The 20,764-nt window shown below is 39.8% G+C and overlaps 1 long non-coding RNA gene across 3 annotated transcripts; it reads right to left on the reverse strand.

Annotated features, from left to right (window-relative positions):
* Positions 1-558: 558 nt before the first annotated feature.
* LOC121020870 (uncharacterized) lies at positions 559-12,472 on the reverse strand. Of its 3 annotated transcripts, none has more exons than XR_005786335.1 (4): positions 12,011-12,472; positions 9,644-9,832; positions 7,969-9,483; positions 559-3,328 (listed from the first exon to the last, which is right to left on the reverse strand). It is a non-coding gene; the product is annotated as an uncharacterized LOC121020870 (long non-coding RNA). The 3 variants fall into 3 exon arrangements; XR_005786337.1 differs by lacking the exon at positions 559-3,328 and having other exon boundaries at positions 6,676-8,036; positions 8,916-9,483; XR_005786336.1 differs by lacking the exon at positions 559-3,328 and adding an exon at positions 6,676-7,433.
* Between the last annotated feature and the right edge of the window lie 8,292 nt (positions 12,473-20,764).

The following is a 20,764-nucleotide window of genomic DNA, read 5'->3' on the forward strand; positions in this document are numbered from 1 at the left end:
TAAAATATGTCAGAAACATAAATTCCCCTTTGAAGCTATCCTCCTATTTCTTTGAAAATAAAATGTTGGTGTGTCTGGGTGGCTCAGTCAGTTAAGTGACTGACTTTGGCTCCGGTCATGATCTCATGGTTCCTATGTTCAAGACCCGCATCTGGCTCTGTGCTGACAGCTCAGAGCCCAGAGCCTACTTCAGATTCTATGTCTCCTTAGCTCTCTGCCCCTCCCCCACTCACACTCTGTCTCTCTTGCAAAAATAAGTAAACACTAAGCTTTTTTTTTTAAAGAAACAAAATGTTAAAGAAAAGACAATGTTACAATTTTAATGCAGAAAAAAGATAAGGTTCTCAGAAGAGTGTCTTGTTCTGGATCAATCATAACTAAAAAACATCTGTCACAATGCCTTAAAACTTCTTACATGATAGGGGCGTCTGAGCGGTTCAATCGGTTAAGCTCTTGATTTTGGCTCAGGTTGAGATTAGCCCTCACGGGGCTCTGCGCTGACAGCTTGGAACCTTCTTGGGATTCTCTCTCTCCCTCCCTCTACCCCTCCCCTGCTCGTTCTCTCTCTCTCTCTCTCTCTCAAAAATAAACTTAAAAAAACATATGGGATTAATAAATCCTGAGACATTTCAATGTAATCTCTCAAATATTATGTTACGCAGAAAGTCAACAGTGGTGAGACGAGGATTCAGCACTCCTGACCCAAATCCTCTCCCTCTTTCATGCTTACCAAATGAGGTTTCCAAGACCTTATAAAATCACCAAAAGGTGTCCTGCCCTGGTGTCTCCCATATAAAATAGCTGTTGAGGTCAATGAGAGTTCTTTGTCTATAGCAATCTCAGAGATGGCTTAGAGGTTTTATTCCACCGGGAAAAACAACATGTTCGCCAATCTGATCTGGGTTCGTTTGCTCTACTTTTGGAGGAAAAAAAGGAGAATAAAAATATACGTTCTTTCTGTGATTTTTCTCCCAGACATTTCCCTTTTTATTTCTCAGGCCAAGTAGGCTGCCATCTGAATCGGAATATGAAGCGCCATGACCTTTTTCACCCACCCGTCATGCAGAGTCAGTTTTCCACCATTTAGAATTTAGTGCATCTTTGGCGAAGCCTGACAGGTACATGGAGGGTCGGTGGAGGAGGACGGAGGAAGGTAAGAAGGCTAAGAAAGCAACCACATAATTTACAATCCTCATGCCCTTAAGAGCACAGCAAGCAGGTAAGGTCGAGCATGCTGTCACAGAGGCACCAGCCAGGCCTCCAAAAGCTACAGGATCTCATTTCATTATCCCATGACCTGCACTGCAGTGCACAGACATCTCACTCTAGGACCATAGCTAATCTACTGTGACAGAATGGGACAACAAGAGCAAAATCGTATACCTTCACTTCCCAGTAACAAGGAGGCTGAATGCAAACCACAGAACCAACATTGCCTGGGGGCCAACATTCTTTTGGAGAACAGCCATGATGAGTTAGAATCTGTAGAACTTAATGATCAAACTCTGATTCGGTGACTTCACAGTTGTGACCACAGTGCTACATAGCTCTTAAGGGCATTGGCTGTGGGTTCAAATTCTGCCATCTGTGAGCTCCATAACCTTCACTTTGACATGTCTCATTTCAGCTTCCTTAATTATAACGTGGTGATCAGAAGAGAGCCAAATGCTTAGGGTTGTTAAGAGAAACGAAGAGACTAATCCATGTAAAATGCATAGCACAGAACATGGTCTCTAGTAAGCACACACTAAATACTAGCCTTTAGGATTATGACAGATACTTCATCAGTGTGTCTTTGATATGTCTCCCTTATTTCTTTAGGTCAAGCTACGTATTTTTTGGCTATTCATCTCTCGCTACTAAAGAGAGTCTCTTCAATTTCTATAGATTGGCCTAATCAACTTGCCAAGTCACGACAGTAAAAAGCTCACATCTTGACCAATGGCATCAAATTATCTGAATAACTGAGGAAATAGTTACAAGTGTGGTTCTGAAAAGGAGAGATTAACCAAATGTTCCCAGCGTGCTCCACACATTCTGTGTTCATTGCTTATAATCAGTTCTTACCCAGCTCACCTTGGGATAGTGTAAAGTCACAGTACAGAAACAACTGAAGAAAAATAATTAATCTCATGTGCTGCTTTGCCATTTAGAAAACACAATATCGCAGCAGATCATAAATAATATCTTACAGTAAAGAGTCCCATTAACATTAGAGAACGCTGCAGATTCTGAAACTCCTCATTCAGATCGGGCTTTGTATCAGAGATTCCTTTTGTTACCGGACAGGGAGATAAAGGGGGTAGCAGTCAACATTCACTCTTTCCCTTTTAGATTTGAAAAGAAAATGATCCACAGGGATATTTTTGATCTACAGTGAAATGTAATATTCTGTTCAGGAGATGACATAAGTATCACTATTTTGGGCGTGGGGAGGTGGAGGCAGAGAGGACCCTGCATATTTTTTGCTTGTTTCCTCTCTCATCAACTGGAAACATGACAGTGTTAGTAGCAAACCTTCTATCCAGTGTATAAAAACCCAGCACTTAGGCATTTTTGAGTGATAATTCAATAGGATTAAATTACACTCATGTGACAGGTCAACCTCACTAATGAGGTACATTTCAGTAAACTGTTGACAGAACTGTCTGGAAGGTTTCTTTAATTTACCAACATGTAAGAACGTGGGAAAAGCATTAGTCAACTAGATGAAGATGAATACGTAGTGAGGTCTAGGGGTATTTTACATTAATATCTGACAACCTGAAAGGGTTTTTGTCACCTGCTCTACTTAGCCCAAGGCAGGCACAGAAAAACTGGTACCTGTTAGTGTGAATGACTTTCCAAAGCAATGAAAGGAATTATCTTAAAGAGGGCTGAGTGGAAAATACGTTAGAGAAATTTCTTTTCCTTCCAGTTAACAGGAAGAGTGTTCCTCACAATGTGGGCGATGGTTGCAATAAAGTTAAAAGAATGTTTCAAATCTCTTCAGACAGCTACACCAACACTTTCATTCTTGGAATCCTTTGAGTTTGTCCTTACAGATGAAAACACCTATCTTTATATAGTCATGTATTGACTGGGAATAATGTAAGGTTATTCTGTCCAACTAAGTAATTTATTCCAAGCCAAGGAAAGAAAGAAAATATAGGAAACACGGAAGAACAATAAGAAAGACAAGGAAATCTGCTCATTAAGGTATCAGATACTTACAGAAAAGCTTTCATAGCTGAGATTACACTGGCCAATAAGAAGAGGGCCATGTAATCATTTGCGTCCTTTGGAAAATATTCTGAAACTATTGTTTCTCTAGTGGCAAGCAATATGGCTGAAGAGAAAAAGCAGATTAACTTCAGGTTAATGGATGAACATGGTAACCAACCGGTAGGGGTGTTAACAGATTCCAAAATAGACATCTGGGTTCCAAGATCTACCCGTTTCAACAGTTACTCTCTAGAAGCACCTCAGTGGCTCAGTTGGTTAAGCATCCGACTTCAGCTTAGATCATGATCTCACAGTCTGTGAGTTTGAGCCCCGCGTCTGGCTCTGTGCTGACAGCTCGGAGCCTGGAGCCTGCTTCGGATTCTGTGTCTCCCTCTCTCTCTGCTTCTCCCCTGCTGGTGCTCTCTCTCTCAAAAATAAATAAATGTTAAAAAATTTAAAAAATAGTTATTCTCTATATCTAATCATACTAAAAATCTTAATTTACAGATGTCTTCATAAGACAAGTTATGCTATGAAGGAAAGGTGGGAGCAAAGATGGAAATACTATCTGACTGCATCTATTGGTCAGAAATTATTCTAAACAACTGAGCGCTTTAGAAGGATTAAGAGAAAAAAAGAATTAAGCCAGTAATGACGCCTATAACTCTTGACTATCAAACATATTACAGGAGACTATGAATTTAGCTACTCCATGCCATCAGCCAATTTAGAAAGCACACCTATTTAGCTTTGAAACAGGAATAAGCTTCATAGCATTTCCTTGTAGCAAGTTACATTTCTCATTTCACCTTGATATGGCTCTTGCTCCAATGATTTAGCATTTCCAGAATACACAGTGATTTGTTGGAGGTCCCTGGGAGACAGGCTAGGAGAGAGAAGATGGAAAGATTTAAAGAGTAAGAAACCAAACTTTTACACTGGGCCAGCTAGAAGTACACTACCTGAGTGGTAAGAAAGGTGAGGAAATCATTCAGTGTTGTTGTCAACACACACACACACACACACACACACACACACACACACACACACACGTAAACCTTCAAGCTGGACCCTGGAGTAAGAGAGAAATTCTGCCAAAAGAAAAACTCTAAGAGGTCTGAAAACACTGAAAAGGTGTTTGCCAAACAGAAGGGAACTATCACAAAAGGGATACTGCACCAACAGGGTAAAACTTATTTTGCTGGTCTCAGATACGATTTCTGACTCTGAACATTATTTTCGGTATCAGTAATGATCATAATGACAATAATTACTAACATTTGCCCCAAGCTCTGCTATTCACAAAGAACTTTCATCACCTCACTTGTTCCTGTGAGGTAAGTAGGGTCAGTTTTTTTTTATAACACCTGACAGATGAAGAAGTTGACTTCAGCAATTCCCATTTCGGGGTGCAAAGCTGCCGAGTAAAACAGAAACTCAGGTCCTCTGACTCCAAATCCAAGTACTTTTTTCACTGTGCTAAACTATACCAAAATATCAATTGGTAGAATATCCGGAGGCAAGGTTGCAGATTCTGATGAGGGCTGATACAACCCAAGTGGGAATCAAATATCCCAGAGGGCATTTGATCTGAGTAATCCTTATAGAGAATTCTAGAGGAAGGACTCCAGATCTCTACACCCAGGCTAGGTATCAGGGAGAAAAGCAACTTGATTCTTTTACTTTCCCCTGACTATGTAAAAGAAATAAAGAAGGGGCAATTTCCAACGTATAATACAATGTTCATTTCCAATGAACAATATAAGATTAAAATAAAGACAAACCAGCAGCAAAGAAAATAATTTAGAGCAGTTTAGAATTCACACCTATAAAATATTTTAGTAAAAAGGTCTCAGTTGAAAATACTAACTTTAACAGTGATACTTTTACACAGAATGTGTATATAGGCGTTGGTAAATCTTGGGCCACACTTACATATAATATGGTTCTAGGGTGCCTGATGGCTTGGTTGTTTGAGTGTCCAACTCTTAGTTTTGGCTCAGGTCATGATTTCATGGTCACAGGGTCAAGCCCTGAGTTGGGTTCTGCACTGAGCGTGGAGCCTGGTTGGGATTCTCTCTCTCTCTCTCTCTCTCTCTCTCTCTCTCTCTCTCTCTCTCTCCTTCTGCCCCCCTCCCCTGTTCATGCTCTCTCTCGCTCTCACTCTCTCTCAATAATAATAATAATAATAATAATAATAATAATAATAATATGGTTCTAAACAGTTTTAGGTTAAAAAGGCTGTTCTGGCTGTCACCCTGACCAAGTAACCCTCAACTGTCAAATAATAGCTTGATGTAAATAGTTTTAAAATTAAAAATAGACAATGAAACTTTGTGTAATATTGACTCAGCTAGCTAATCAATGATTCTGGAAAGCTTCGATAACACTCATAGGTGATAATAGATTTTTTGACTGCTTACCATGAGTTAGAAACTGTGCACTTATAAGCATTATGTAATTTCATTCCCCCATAATTCTGTGGAGGTTGGTGCTGTCATTAGCCACACAGAATATGCAAAAAGCCTGCTGAGGGCATAGGTACACTGTCCACACTGCACAGCTAGTCATCAGCAGGGCCACCGCTTGAATCCAGGTCTGTATTATTCCAGAGTCCAGCCCCTTGACCATGCTGGCTTGGCTTTACTTTGGCCACATCCTGCTTCTCAGTGAACTTTCTAATGTTTTGCTATATTACTCATTCTGGCTATCTAACCTAAAGATAGATTAGTTTGGAAAGACAGAATGAAGTTCAATCAACTGGAAGCAAAATGGAATATACAATAGATAATTTTTAAAAGTCTACTTTCTGATCAATGGGGAAAGTTGGTGCCCAGCTGAGGAACCAGTACATGGCCAGGAATAGTACCAGAAGTGGTTCCCTTTTAATCTTCTAGATAAACTTGAATTTGTATGCCAATATGTATTACAAAGATTTTAATACTGTTTATAATAGGAAAAAAAACACTTGTATGGAACCAAAGGAATAAATACATTCTGACAATTATATGTGATAGAATATATATAACCATGAAAAGAAATTAAGTAGATTCATATGTGCTGATACAGATCAATTACTAAGATGTTAAGTTCAAAATCCAGGTGTTAAGGAGTATGTCTGGGAATGTTACAAATATTTTTTAAAGGATAGATACCCAAACTTACATGAAATATAATATCATTGGAAGGATCTACAAGATTCTGACATTGTCTCTGTAGGGGGTGTCCGATTCAGAGAAAAGGGAAAGGCTCCTTTTTTTGAGAGAGAGAGAGAGACAGAGAGACAGAGAGACAGAGAGCAAGTGGGGTAGAGGCAGAGAGAGAAGGAGACACATAATCTGAAGCAGGCTCCACGCTGAATCTCAGGCTCCAAGCTGTCTGCACAGAGCCCTATGTGGGGTTTGAGCCCACAAGCCATGAGAACATGACCTGAGCTGAAGTCAGGTATTTAACTGACTGAGCCACCCAGGCACCCCAAAACTACTTTTTAATGTATAATTACTGGTATTGTTCCTTGTGTCATGTGCATGAATTACTTAAGATTATTTTAACATTAATAAAAAATAACAGGTTCAATGTTTATTGACCTGAACAATGGTTAGAGCACATGGGCCATGTTAATCCAGAAACACTGGCCTTGGAAACAGATAAAAATGTTAAATTTGGTTCTGTCATAAGCTAGCAGGGCAGAGTTTTTGTACAAGGTATTTAATCTCTCTTTCAGTAACGATTTCATTTATGAGAAATTGGTATCACGGTATCCACTCTACATCTACAAGTTCCTGAGAGATAATACACAGTAAAGCAGTCTCCAAAGTATAAAAAATTGTCGTTGCTGCTGTTGTGGTTACGTGGTGAGGTAGGTTCTGGTCCTGTCTGGAAAGACACGCAGTCAGGAAGGCAAGACTTACCACGGGTAGCTTGACGGGCTACGTTGAGGGGTCAACCAAATACTTGCCAAATACTCACTGTACTTAGTACCATATTCCTATTGTTTTGCAACTAGATGTGAAAATATTCATGACTTCCCTTTTAGAGGAAAATATTTGTTTGGAGAAATACTCGAATGAGTCTTTGGGGTAGAACCAAACCTGAGAGGGACCTTGGCGAAACAGAGAGAAACAGTCTTGCTCCTTTGAAAAAGGTGAAGAGGAGAGAGAGACGGATGAAGGCTGAGACCAACAAAAGGTCGGGGGCTCAGCAATGTGACCCTGCCACACCGTGTGTCACTGAAACAACAAAATGGCGAAGGTGAGCAGAGTTTGGGGGAAGCCAGTAAAAAGGCTAACTATAACATTCACAGGTTCTCTCAAGACAACGGAGGCAGGGAGCATGAGAGGCAGACCCAGAGGGAGAAGCACAAGGAAGTAAAAACCCAAGGACGCCCATGGATTGAGATCCAGCTCAGGTTTATCTTAGAAGAGTAAGGGGCAGGGGCCCCAGCCGACTTCAGGGTGAATGCTATTTCCCCACACAGGTACTTGGCCATTAAAGTTCAATACGCCCTAATGTTAGACTGAGTTTACAGAGCACAACTGCGGGAGAGTCGGCCCAGAGGATTGATTATCCACAATCAGCAGCAGCATTTGTAGGTGAAGCGCAAATTGCCTTCCCTGGTGCTTGACCCTTCCAAACCATAATGATAATTGCCACTGTGTTGCAAGCTGGACTTATGAACAACTCAGGGGTTAGTGCCCTCCCCTCAGGAAGGCTACCAAGTAGTAGGGACTGCATACATCTGATTGTGACAAATTACTAGTTTACCTGCTAATCAGTGCACAGTAGGAGGTATTTTGTAATATCACCAAAGCAGGAAACACCACCAGTCTCACCTCAATAAAATGAAATGAGATGAAATGAAATAAAATAAGATCTACTGCTTCTATATACTTCTAGTAAGAAATGAAACAGGCTCAATTTTAATCACGCGAGCAATAAATCAAATATCAAATTTAAAACAATGAACTGCAAAGAGCCTCCTCAAAGTCACTTAGCATTGATAAATTAGTAATGTATTATTAAATTATTCATATCTTTTTTTTTCCTTTGGACTATAATGATATACTGTACACAGCACTGATAATTTACTTAGGCTGAGTCCATTCATTTAATTATGCTGCTAAACTTGGTAGGCCAATTGGTCATCATGAGAGTTTCCAGGCAAGCTAATCACAAATATATAGAACATGTCCCTTATTGTCCCCAGCGGCTAAGTGCTAAAATGCTATTTAGTGCTCAGAAGGTTAATGTCCTGCTTATGTAAATTGTCCAATTTAGCATTCGGCAGCAGTATCATAAATTCTGGCTCCAGGATTTCATTAAACGTATGTTCAAACTAGTTGACCTTAAAGGTTAACAAGCACAAGTTAAACAGGACAATTATTTAACTCACTTCTTATCAAGAGACTGAAGCGTACTCGCCAGTTAATGGCTCCGCATACTTCACAATTAGAATTCTTATAAGGTCTCTGATAAAAGTGCAGGTCATGAATTTTCATAAGGGTGTCAGATAATAACTATTTATCTGCACTTGTTTTTCTTTCTTATAAACTTAAACTTTGATCTTAACATTCAATTAGAAATGATTCCACAGAGAAGGACTAGGTGACTCTAGGAGCTAGTGTTCGCTTTCATCCGGGTCTGCACGAGGATTTAAAACACGGGATCTGCGTGGCCATTCGTGGAAATTAATGTAAAAGTCAGGGACTCACCGTGAAGTGTGCAGAGCTCAGATGAAGCATTTGGCCCAACACTGAGTTACAGTATCTCCTACTGTTTGGGGGCATTAGATCAAACATTATTCTTTTCTTAAAAGGCCCTCAAATGCCTATTAATCTCCTGGAGAAATTGCATTGTCCTTTACACTTTTATTATTATGGGTTGTAATATGACGTAACTGAAAGTTAGATTATTCTAGGCATCCTTTTCCCTGATTCTTGTTTTCTCTCCTCGCTCTCCTTGGGCATTTTGAAAAATGAGCAAAGCTTGGGGAGACTGCTATCCGGGGCCGTGGTGACGCAGAGACTCAGCCATGGGCTGACATTTCCTCACACTTCCCTATGTGGCAGGATCGGGCAGTGACTTCAGGCACACATTGCATCGGTAACCGCACACGAAGATTCTCAACGGTAGCCAGTCGCCGTACTCCAGGAAAGGCACAGGAACACCCTCTCCTTGCAGGCTCAACTGTTCCTACTACGTACTCTTTGGGAGATAAAACGACGACTCAGAGCAAACAGGGTCTTATTAATAAATCATGCGCTGAATTTCTGTTAGGAGCTGAAATGGAGCAAAATAGGTCAAAATTGCCTATGGGCACATCTACTGGGGGCATAATAAATAATTTTTTTAATTTGGTAATACTCATAAAAATATAATTAAATGTAATGAGAGGAAAGGGACAGACGGGTGGGTAGGTGGGTGGATAGATATTAAATACCTGTACTTGGCCTGGTTCTTCTTTTTTGCACTTGTTATTCCCCGAGGTTGCTTATTGTGAAGAGCTATTTAAAGAAATAATACGAGAAAGAAATATTTTCTGGCATGAAAAAATGTGACAGTGTTTTATACCCTCTTGTGTTGCTCTTCATCCAAACTTCATCTTGTGAATATTGGCTTCAAATCCTGCCTGAAAAGGGACATAAATAAAGTGAAATGGCTAATGGACTAAAAACACTTATGATCAGGTTTTCATAACTAACATTATTGATAGCTTCTTTTGCACATGCACTCACACATAGCACAATATCCATTCCTAAAGTAAGATTTAGAGCCCTATTTGCAATAAAAAGGCTAGCACATGCAAATAAAGAATGTGAAAGTGAGGCTAGCAGATGGCATTCCCCCAGAAAGGGAGAAAAATGCCCCCCCCCCCACCAAGGCAAAGCTGACCACAGGGGAAACAGAACCCTTCAGATTTCAGACGTGCCTGGGCTTTTCACCACATCCTGGAATGGTCTTCAGGGACAGAGAGTTCTTTAGTCCTTAATTTGGAAACGACCACTCCTTTCTACTTTATGGCATTAGTATTTGAACTTGGCCAGGTAAATAGGCATGTGTGTCTGTCCGTTAAAACAACAGCAAGATTGTCATGCAGGAAATGTGACAGTAGAAATCAGGATGGTGGCAAGATGGGAATTATTTTCATAGGATCTGGTGCATTCCATGTCAATTTTAACACGGTCTTCCCGGGTTTTCTCCTCATTAATTTCTCTATGTTAGCAAACACTGTTGAAGAAAAACTTCCCCAATGCCTAGAAATTCATTTGATGTTGAAAAATTTCTTACCAATAATTATTTAAAAATATTTTAGCTGTAGTTACAATTAGAAGATGCTAACAAGGCAGAAAGCATTTTATCTGTCTCTTGCTATTTAGATACAGTTTTGGGGGCATGACTTTTTTTCTATTTTAGTTTGTATCATTCCTATGTCAGCAGAAAAAACTTTTCCTTCCAAATCTGGACTTTATTATTATGCTATTAAAAATTAAGTCTAGATTACATAACAAACTGTAAATTAGGGATTTATTAAATTAAATCAATTAGAAAGAACATTTAAGGAATTGGTATAGTTACTCAGGTATACAGTTTCTATTACACTAGAGTCCCCTCCTTCAATTATATTGAAAACATGAAAACAGTGGAATCTTGATGTACTGTCCCCTTTGGGGGGAACTCTGCATCAATATTGGAGTTTGTCTAATATTAGGTACAGCATAAGGAATATAGTCAATGATATTGTTATAGCATTGTATGGTCACAGATTGTAGCTAAACTTGTGGTGAGCACAGCATAATGTATAGAGTTGGGGAATCACTATGTTGTACAACAGACACTAATGTAACATTCCGTGTAAACTACACACACACACACACACACACACACACACACACACACACACATATAAATATAGGAGCACCTGGGTAGCTTAGTCAGTTAAGTGTCCAACTCTTGATTTCAGCTCAGGTCATGATCTCGTGGTTCCTGGGGCCAAGCCCCAGGTCAGGTTCTGCACTGACAGCACAAAGTATGCTTTGGAGTTTCTCTCTCTCTCTCTCTCTCTCTCTCTCTCTCTCTCTCTCTGCCCCTTCCCTGCTCATGCTCTTTCTCACTCAAAATAAATAAATAAACAAAAAATTTTAAATATACATATAAATATATATGTATTTGAATTCTTCATCTCTGTACTCTAAAGAATAGTGGTAAGTTCAAAGTTATACAGCAATCAAGAACAAAACCTAAGGCACCTGAGTGGCTCAGTCAGTTGAGTGTCCGACTCTTGATTTCAACTCAGGTCATGATCTCACTGCTGGTGAGATTGAGCACCCCTCGGGCTTTGCGCTCATGGCACGGAGCCTGCTTGGGATTCTCTCACTCCCTGTCTCTGTCGTTCTCTCTCAACACAAATAAATAAACATTAAAAAAAAAAAGAACAACAAAATCTTCCTCCCTTTCAGAATCTGATGGTCCCCCAAAGTATTACTACTGAGTGAAAAAAAGTGTTTTATACAGGGAATTGCAACCGGGACTTCAAGCATGATACTATCAGTATTTAGGTGCAAGTACTTATTTTTGTCCTTTCTTTTGTCTGAGTTTGAGTGTGATAGAGAACAAAGAAAAGCATGTCAAGAGGGGTGCGATATGACTACAGATTTGTCATAAGTGGAATAGCCGTTGCTCAGAGCTATGCGTGGGCCTCACTGCCAATAGCAACCACAAGTGTAATCAACAACATCTGCAGGGGAGCTGGAAACCGTGAGACTCACGTGGCCCTGCTCCTGCAGCCCATCATTCTGCCCACTCTCACCTCCTAACAAAGAAGGGCCAGCAGCCCAACTCCCGAAGCTGTGGGTTAGCATCGATCCAAACGGCGTCCACTCCAGGAGAGGCAGCTCAAATGTATTCCAAGTCATGCAACATCTAGAAGCGTGAATCCTGGTCGACATCAAGAATGGCTGCCAGCTGGGTAAAGACAGACGGAAGATGTGGTGCCTGGTGGTTCAGTCGGTTGTGCTCTCGCTCTCTCTCGCTCGCTCTCTCTCAAAAAGAAATAAATAAACTTTAAAGAAGGATGGAAGACACACTGGAACAAGAGAGGGGAGGTGGTTGTTGTAAGTTGACTTGTCTCCCCCAGAAACATATGTTGAAATCTTAATCTCTGGTGCCTGTGAATGTGATCTTACTTGGAAATAGGATCTTTTCTATACTCGCCACCCATTATGTGCCAGATACTGGAGTTACAAGTCAGACACAGAAACTTTACTCAAGAAGTGTCATTCTCCTCCAAATCTCAGTTTCCTCCTCTATTAATTTGGGGCTAATTAGGTTAACACCTTATCCATGGGGGAAAGTATAAGGAATGGGTAAGATATAATACATGTGAAGGGCGTTGAAAAGCCCAGTAATATTAGCTACTATTTCCACTGGATTGGAAATTCCTTAAGAGTAAAAACAATTTGCTATTTACCTTTGTATCCCTGCATCTTGCACAATGTTTGGCATTCAGGAAATACTTAATAAATATTTATTGTGTGATTATGAACACCAGTACAGATCAAATTAGTCACATCCTGGTCTGCTCGTCTTCATTCAACTAGTATAGCACTTCGAACATTAAACCGTACGATGTGAGAGTATATCATGGGCATCTTTGTAATCCTCTGCCCCTCACCTGACACAATCCCTGGAACATAGAAGGTACTTGGTATTTATCAGAGTAAAAGCTTGTCAGTTAATAATCATTCTAAATAGAAAACGTAAGGTTGGAAGAAGCAGCAGCACTTAGATATGTCTTCTCCGACCCTTTCAGAACTGGTGTCCATATGGCTGCAAATACTGAAGATTTTAGATTTGTAGACTCTTCCCTCCTCAGGCTTTGAAATAACCCTAGCCATGCTTGTTAGTGTATAAGAGGCTGGGTGGACATCAGGCAAGATTTCCATGAAAAAGGGACTTTTCAAGTAACATTTAGATGAGTAAGAGTTGTAAGACTACAAAGACCTAGAAATGGGAGATAAGATAGCATACTGGTAAAACTAATAAAAACCCAGCAAGTCTGAAGCATAGTGAGGAGGAGAGTAGTCCAAGATAAGGCTGAGAGGTAGGCGGGGGTGTGGCCAAGATTTTCAACCTCGGCACTACTGACATTTGGGGTCAGACTATCCTTTGTTGCGGGGGCTTGTCCTTGCTTTGCAGGATGTTTAGCAGCATAATCACTAGACGCCAATAGTACACCCCAGTGTAACAACCAAAAGGTCTCCAGGTACTGCCAAAAGGCCCCTTAAGGAACATACTCTCTGGGATGGAGAACCACTTGCAGGCCACGTGAAAAAGGACAAGAGGTCACTACGATCGACTTGCATTTTGAAAAAAATAAAAATAAAAATAAATCACTCTGCTTAGTGCATGCACGGAGACCAACTGGGAGGCCATTGCAAGAGGTCCACAGGAGGGATTTTGGAGGCTTTGACTAAGATAATGGCAGTAGGATGGAAAGAAGCTGATAGATTCAAGAGGAATTAGGAAGCAAAATATGAATAGTGTTGATAATCTTGCCAGGCATTTTGTAAATGACCATTTCACTGTTTTATCTGACCCTGCTCAAGACCTAGGAAAGAACCAGCAGAGCCAGTACTTCCTGTTATTGTCTGATTCAATTGGTTGCATCCTTTTTTCAGATCCAGGAACCTTCTTTGCTTATTAGTTATTGCTCATCCCTGTAATTTCTAACTCTACACTTTTTATTAAGGTTGACCTTGGAACTGTGATCTGACGGACACTGTTTGATTTCCACTTGAGGTGAAACTCAAGCAACACATGCCCTTTTCGATTACCTACCTGTTTGTCCCGGAAGCAGGATTACTAGAAGCTTGTCAAAGCTGTTAGCATCTTTACATTGATCTTTATTTTACAAGAAAAACTCAGGAATAATCTCAGTTTTAAAGGAAAAGAAATATAACTGTTAAGTGTACCATGGCCTAAGCAACTGCTGAAGGCCACAGTATGGTCTTTTGGTTATCTCACAGAAAAATCAACAGTCGTCAGAATATATTTATTACCCTATTTAGTGGATTTCAGTAACAATCTCATTATGCCCACCCTCACACAGTACAAGCCTTTCTCCATTAGAAGAAGGAACAAAAGGTCATAGCTTTCCTGCAATTTCTATACACTAATTACAGAGACCCTTTACTAGGTAAGCCTGAACATAATTGGGCCATTACTGAATCCCACCATGAAATCAAAAATATACAATTTTATTCTTATTGGTTTTCCTGTGAGTGAGACACAGATCATCAATGGATATTCAAAGGGTAGCAAGAATTTTATTGATGGGTTTTCCAACCACGAAATTCCAGCTCCAGGGATTCTATTAATATTCCTCATATTAAAGAACCTTATGGACAGGTGGCCATTTGCGACCTCCTCCTGATCCAAAGCAATTCTAAATATCTAGTTTTATAGTTGTGAACCTTATTCAATGGCAAGTTCAGGAAATAATATTGATGCCTATAAGAAAACTTTTTCCTTCAGAAAGTCATCAAAGTGTCCTTAAAGCCAGCAGTGTTCCAGGAACAATTTAATAAGACCCCTTCAAAACTGTGTGCAAATATACATAATAACAAAAAGGTAGTACCATTTCAACCTAGAGCTATATGTAAATGTCTGAATTAGGACATCTGAATCTGGTCTCAAGTCACTAAGAGAATCACTTGCTTCATGGACACACTTCTACTCTGGAAGTGAAGCTAGCTGCTAACTCCTATTGCAAAGCTTAACATTCTTCATCCAATTATCTTTCTTCCAGTGCAACGACAAGGTCCTAGTGCAATGAGTTTGGTGAAGTCAAGGCCTAATGTTGTCTAGTTTCCTTCTTAAGAAAATTAAGTTTTGTGGTGTCTGGGTGGTTTAGTCAGTTGGGCAACCGACTTGATTTTGGCTCAGGTCATGATCTCACAGTTTGTGACTGCATCAGGCTCTGCACTGACAGCTTGGAGCCTGCTTGGGAGTCTCTCTTTCCCTCTCACTCTGCCCCTCCCCTACTCATGCCTTATCTTTCTCCCAAAATAAGTAAATAAACTTAAAAAAAAAGAAAATTAAATTTCACGTTTTCCACTTTTATATAAATAAATCCATTTGAAATGACAAAATGAAAAGAACTTGAAAGAAAAATCAGAAAAGCCAAGGAGGCAATGTCCTTGGAAGGTATTTGTTAGGATAATGGCCATTTTTTTTCTTTCTTGTGATAATGACTATAATTGGGCTTGATCAAACACATGACCACACCCAATTCTTTTTTTAAAGTTCTATCAAGGGGCGCCTGGGTGGCGCAGTCGGTTAAGCGTCCGACTTCAGCCAGGTCACGATCTGCGGTCCGTGAGTTCGAGCCCCGCGTCAGGCTCTGGGCTGATGGCTCGGAGCCTGGAGCCTGTTTCCGATTCTGTGTCTCCCTCTCTCTCTGCCCCTCGCCCGTTCATGCTCTGTCTCTCTCTGTCCCAAAAATAAATAAACGTTGAAAAAAAATTAAAAAAAAAAATAAAATAAAATAAAGTTCTATCAATACCACAACAGCACCCTGAGGTAGCAGAGTACAAGAAATGGGAAAGTTAATATTTCATTAGAGCCTGAAAAAGCCAATCTTGTTATCTATGGAGAGGCAACATGGCACAGAAGGAAGAACACAGAGCTGGGAGTCAAGCACATGAGTGCTGGAATGTTCCTCCTCCTGTGTGGCCTTGGGAGTATCTCAACCAAACTCAGTCTCTTCTACTGAAGGATTGCAAGCATTAAAATTCTATGAGTAAAAAGAAATAAAATCTACAAGATTGCCTGTTGTTGTTTTTTAACCCTCTACGACTTTATATGGCCATGAGAGGCAACAGAAACATAAATTCCTTTGCCCACAAATGAATGATTTGTCTTTTGGTGATTTGTTCCTGAATCTCTTTCTCAACTTGGGAGCTCCGTCACCTGACTCAGTGCATATTGTGATCCTTTTCTGTCCAGGTCCAGGATCATTCTGAAAATAGAAATGTTTTTCTCACACCACTAGGCAGCAAATATTCAGACCAAGATTGGCAGGGTAGACAAATCTCTCCATTGTCTAAACTTCGAGCTTCCTGTTATTACCCATCTGTGAAGCAGAGATTCCAAAAACAAAAATCCCTGTTTTTTTGGACAAAGAAGCCTGAGGGTGTGGAACAGCGCACTGTGCCACATGCTGGTTCCATGTTTAGATCCCAGTAAGTGTAACCAATACCCATAAATTCAATAAGAAACAATTCCTGAAAAACCTGTAGGGTAACAACATCGGTGCTCAGTGCTGAGCTTCCCTTCCAGGTACTGAAAGGAAAGAATATTTTGGTGCTAGCAATATTGTAATGAGATGGCAGAAAATCTGATGACAAAAATCCTCATGTCATAATATTTAGTAGAGAAGTACTATACACAGCTTATGATGCAAATTATATTTAAATATAAGTAAATATATTTTTCTTTATATACATCTTTTAAAAACTCTTACAGTGAAAATTTATCAATTTGTTGTAAAGAATACAACAAATTAAAATGTTTTTATTAATTTTGAAAAAGAATACAGCAAATTTAATTTTGAAAAAATAGAAATATTTGGGAAATCTACATAAGTTGAGAAGTCATTTCAGTTTTATTTTTACTTATTATTTTACAACTTATTATTTATTTATTTTAAAATCGTATCCATATATTGATGACTTTGTCTTGATGTGCCAAAAATTTACAGGCTTTGGCTAAGCACAGAAGAGATGGGTATTATTGCATTCAAATGCTCACTTGCTTTCTTTTCTTCCTTTCTTGCTTTCTTTTTTTCTTTTTTTTTTGGAAGGGGTAGGGAGATTTTGTGACACATATGGTCTATTAGAAGCAAGAAACTCAATATCCCTGCCATCAATCTCATAGCACTTGGTATTATATGAGCATTTGTCTACAGTGCTTTATTGTGCAATTAACAAAAATGAGGGGGATGGCTTTAAATAACTAGTTTGCAAACATTCTATCTTTGTAGATAAAGCTGAATGTGTTATCTTTCCTGAATCAATGAGATGGTGCTCATGAAATGACAACTACGTAGTCAATAAAAATAGAACTTAAAGGGGCGCCTGGGTGGCTCAGTCAGTTGAGCATCCAACTCTTCATTCAGGCTCAGGTCATGATCCCAGGTTGCACATGATCCCTCAGTGCAGAGCCTCCTTGGGATTCTCTCTGTGTCCCTCTGTCCCTCTCCCCTGCTTTCTCTGTCTAAGAAAAATTTTTAAATTAAATTTTAAAAAAGGAAACAATATAGAACTTAAATACAAAAGTCTACGTACTGTATAATTCTATTCATAAGAAATTCTAGAAAAGGCAACATTCTTGTGTCAGGAAGTGTATCAGTTGTTGCCAGGCGCTGGTGGTGGGCTGTGGAAATCTAATACAAAGGGACACAAGGGAATTCAGGGAGAGGAGATTTTTTCTATATCCTGATGATTGTGGTGGTTACACAGGTTTATAAAATTACAAGCATTCAACAAACTATGCATCTCAAATTGTTCATATTTTAGTGTATGTAAATGATACCTTAATAAACATAAAAGAGTGAGAGAATGGGCAAGACTTGTCCAGACCTATTTATTTGAGGCGAGACCTAAGTAAGTTTCTGGCAAGAAGGCAAATGGCAGTATTTACCATACACGGTAAGAGTTCTGTGAGAGAATCCCTCAGAGGATCATTACTTGACATTTTTCTGGTTTATTTCTTGGGTGGTTGATAGAATTTATGTCTACCCACTCCTACAAAAATATAATCTCTAAAAGAAGAATGCCCTCTTTGGTCTTGTTCTTAGCTATATCATAAGCATACAGAATACTGTCTAAGAAAGGTAGCCCAAAGTACTTTTTGACTGAATGAAATAAATGAATATATAAGATAATTTCAGATCCCCGTAGGACAATGGAGATTCCTTATGATAACTATGATTTTCAGTTAACATTTGCCCGAACTAAATATTTCCTGTAAGGTGAGTATGGATAATAATTTTGAGACATTAATTTGTCTTTTGCTTTCTAATCTCTCCTTCCTTTCCAGTTGTGAGCAGACACCTAGGCTTTTGCAGTTACATTGATCATGGGACTGTTGCAGAGTGATAAGCAAGCTGTTTGAAATCCGTTGCTCCTCAAGTCTTTGTAAAATCATGTGTTTTTTCCTAAGAGATTGTGTGTCCCAGTGGTGTTAGGAAGAGTAGGGAATACTTTTAAGAATAACAAAGGGGAGGGGTGCTTGGGTGGCTCAGTCAGTTGAGCATCTGACTCTTGATTTCAGCTTAGATCATGATCCCAAGGTCATGGGATCAAGTCCTGCATCAGGCTCTGCATTGAGTGTGGGGCCTGCTTAAGATTCTTTCTCTCTCTCCTTCTGCTCCTCTCCCCCACTTGTGCATGTGTGCTCTCTCTCTCTCTCTCTAAAATTAAAAAAAAAAGAATAAAAGAATAACAAAGGAGGGCAGAGGAATTTCCTGGGAACTAGAACAAGGAGTCGTGGGTTACCCTAAGGCGGCAGTATAGGGAAGCCATACTGAGTGGAAAACAGTCACCACCAGACAATCAGACCAACTTTCCCAGTTGAGATCATCCCTCCTAGATTACCATGGGATTTCATACTTGTACAGTGAGCTCAGATCCACCAAAGACTGGACTCTGGACTGTATGTGACTTTTGCTCATCTTCCAATATTGATGATCAGATGAACTCCATCGTTGTTGCATCTCCTTGTTTCCCTCAGTCACCACTTCTGGATCATCCATTTTCATCCAGAAACTTGTCCAGTGCTCCTTCAAAGATTCCTTACCTGATCCAGTCTCTCTACTTCCTGTCCTTTCAAACCCCTTTACTGTGCTCTACATCAACCAGAATTGCCATCAGCAAACCCTCTACATCTTTAACCTCTTCTTTCAGGATTCTTTTCATACCCTTGTTTAGATGGAAGTTGGTTGACCTTGGAAGTTCCTCATAGGAAGGCTTGTTTACCTTTTCCACCTGTACCTAAAGTAGCTCAAGTATTCTTCACGTTCTTCTCTGCTAATCTTGCTTCTCCTCTTCTTAAACCACATTTTCCTGAAATGTCTGCTCCCTACTCACCTTACTGTGTTGGCCTCAATCTCAGCACTGTATTTACTAAGGATAGTAGCACCTGCTACCATCATTGGTTACTTCAGCCTTCACATTGACTTGTGGCACTCTCACTGTGCATCAGATTCAGCCGGGACAGAGGGCTTTTAAAAAAATACCAGTGCTGACACCCTATCCCCAGAGATTTGGATTTACTTATTCTGGAATAGGACTTGACTCTTAGTAGGAAGCAGATCTTCCACCTCAACCCACTCCCATCCATCCCACAGAAGGAGGCAAAAGGGCTCCAATTCTCCTGCCCAATGAGACGGAAAGCAGATTTAACTTTAGACCTGAGTTTTTAATGAAATCACAAGGGTTGCCAAAAAAAGGAGCTGGGGCATTAGATACTGTGTTTATTTTGGGCCATCTGGGAGAGCCTAGAGTCATTCATTTATTCACTGAATAAGTAGTTATTAAGCATCTAAAATAACCTAAGCAATTATTTTTAGGTTCTCCATACCAGAAGGCATTTCTCTGCACATATGGTCTGCCATCTTGCTGAAAACCAGAGTCTTTTGTTTATTTGCTAGCTCCCTCTGCCAGGGCTTTCTTTCCAGTCATTCCACTGAACTCTTGACAAATTCCCTAGTAATCTCCTCTTTGGATACATTCCCGTCCTCACCTAGCTTGACCTCACAACAGTATCTATGAAAGATGATGCTTGCTTCCTTTTTGAAACACTTTCCTCTCTCGCTTTCCTAATTTCCCAATTCTTTCTACTTTCTGGCTATATGTTTAGAGCTCCTCATCTCTAAATACCAGAGTTCCTGTCAACTGGATTGTGGCCTTCCTTTTTTCTCATTTGTTCCTGGGCATTAATAACCACCAAATTGATGCTGTCAAATTTTATACCTCGCATCTCTAGCCCTGGCCTCTCCTTTGGCATCCAATTATTTAGTCAACATTTTTACTTAGATATCAAGATCTTAAACCTAACAAGTCCAGATAGAAACAATCTTTTCTGCAAAGCTGCTCTTCCCCAGCCTTCCCTATATCAACAAATGGCATCATCATCCACCTAGATGTTAAGTAACAAATCTAGGCATAATATTTTATTCCCTTACTTCCTGTACGCATCCAATCCATCAACAACTGTTTGTTTCCACCTCTAAAATTAACTCCTTATATGTCCATTTAAATTTATTTCCACCCTATTCCAAGCCACCATGATCTCTCACATAGAATTTTACAGTAACCTCCTCCCTGGTCTGAGCATTTATACTCTGACTCCGACAATTTCCAACAGAACTAAAAAAGAGTCATTGAGAAATGAGTTCTGATCCTATTATCATCCTATAACACTTGGTATGTTAAAATCATACCAAGGCTCCTCATTTCTCTTTGGATAAAGTTGAGTGTCTGCCATAGATATGCTTGAT

This window comes from Herpailurus yagouaroundi, unplaced genomic scaffold (genome assembly GCF_014898765.1).
Source record: "Herpailurus yagouaroundi ecotype Mexico unplaced genomic scaffold, PumYag 253, whole genome shotgun sequence".
In the NCBI taxonomy this organism is placed as follows: Eukaryota; Metazoa; Chordata; class Mammalia; order Carnivora; family Felidae; genus Herpailurus; species Herpailurus yagouaroundi.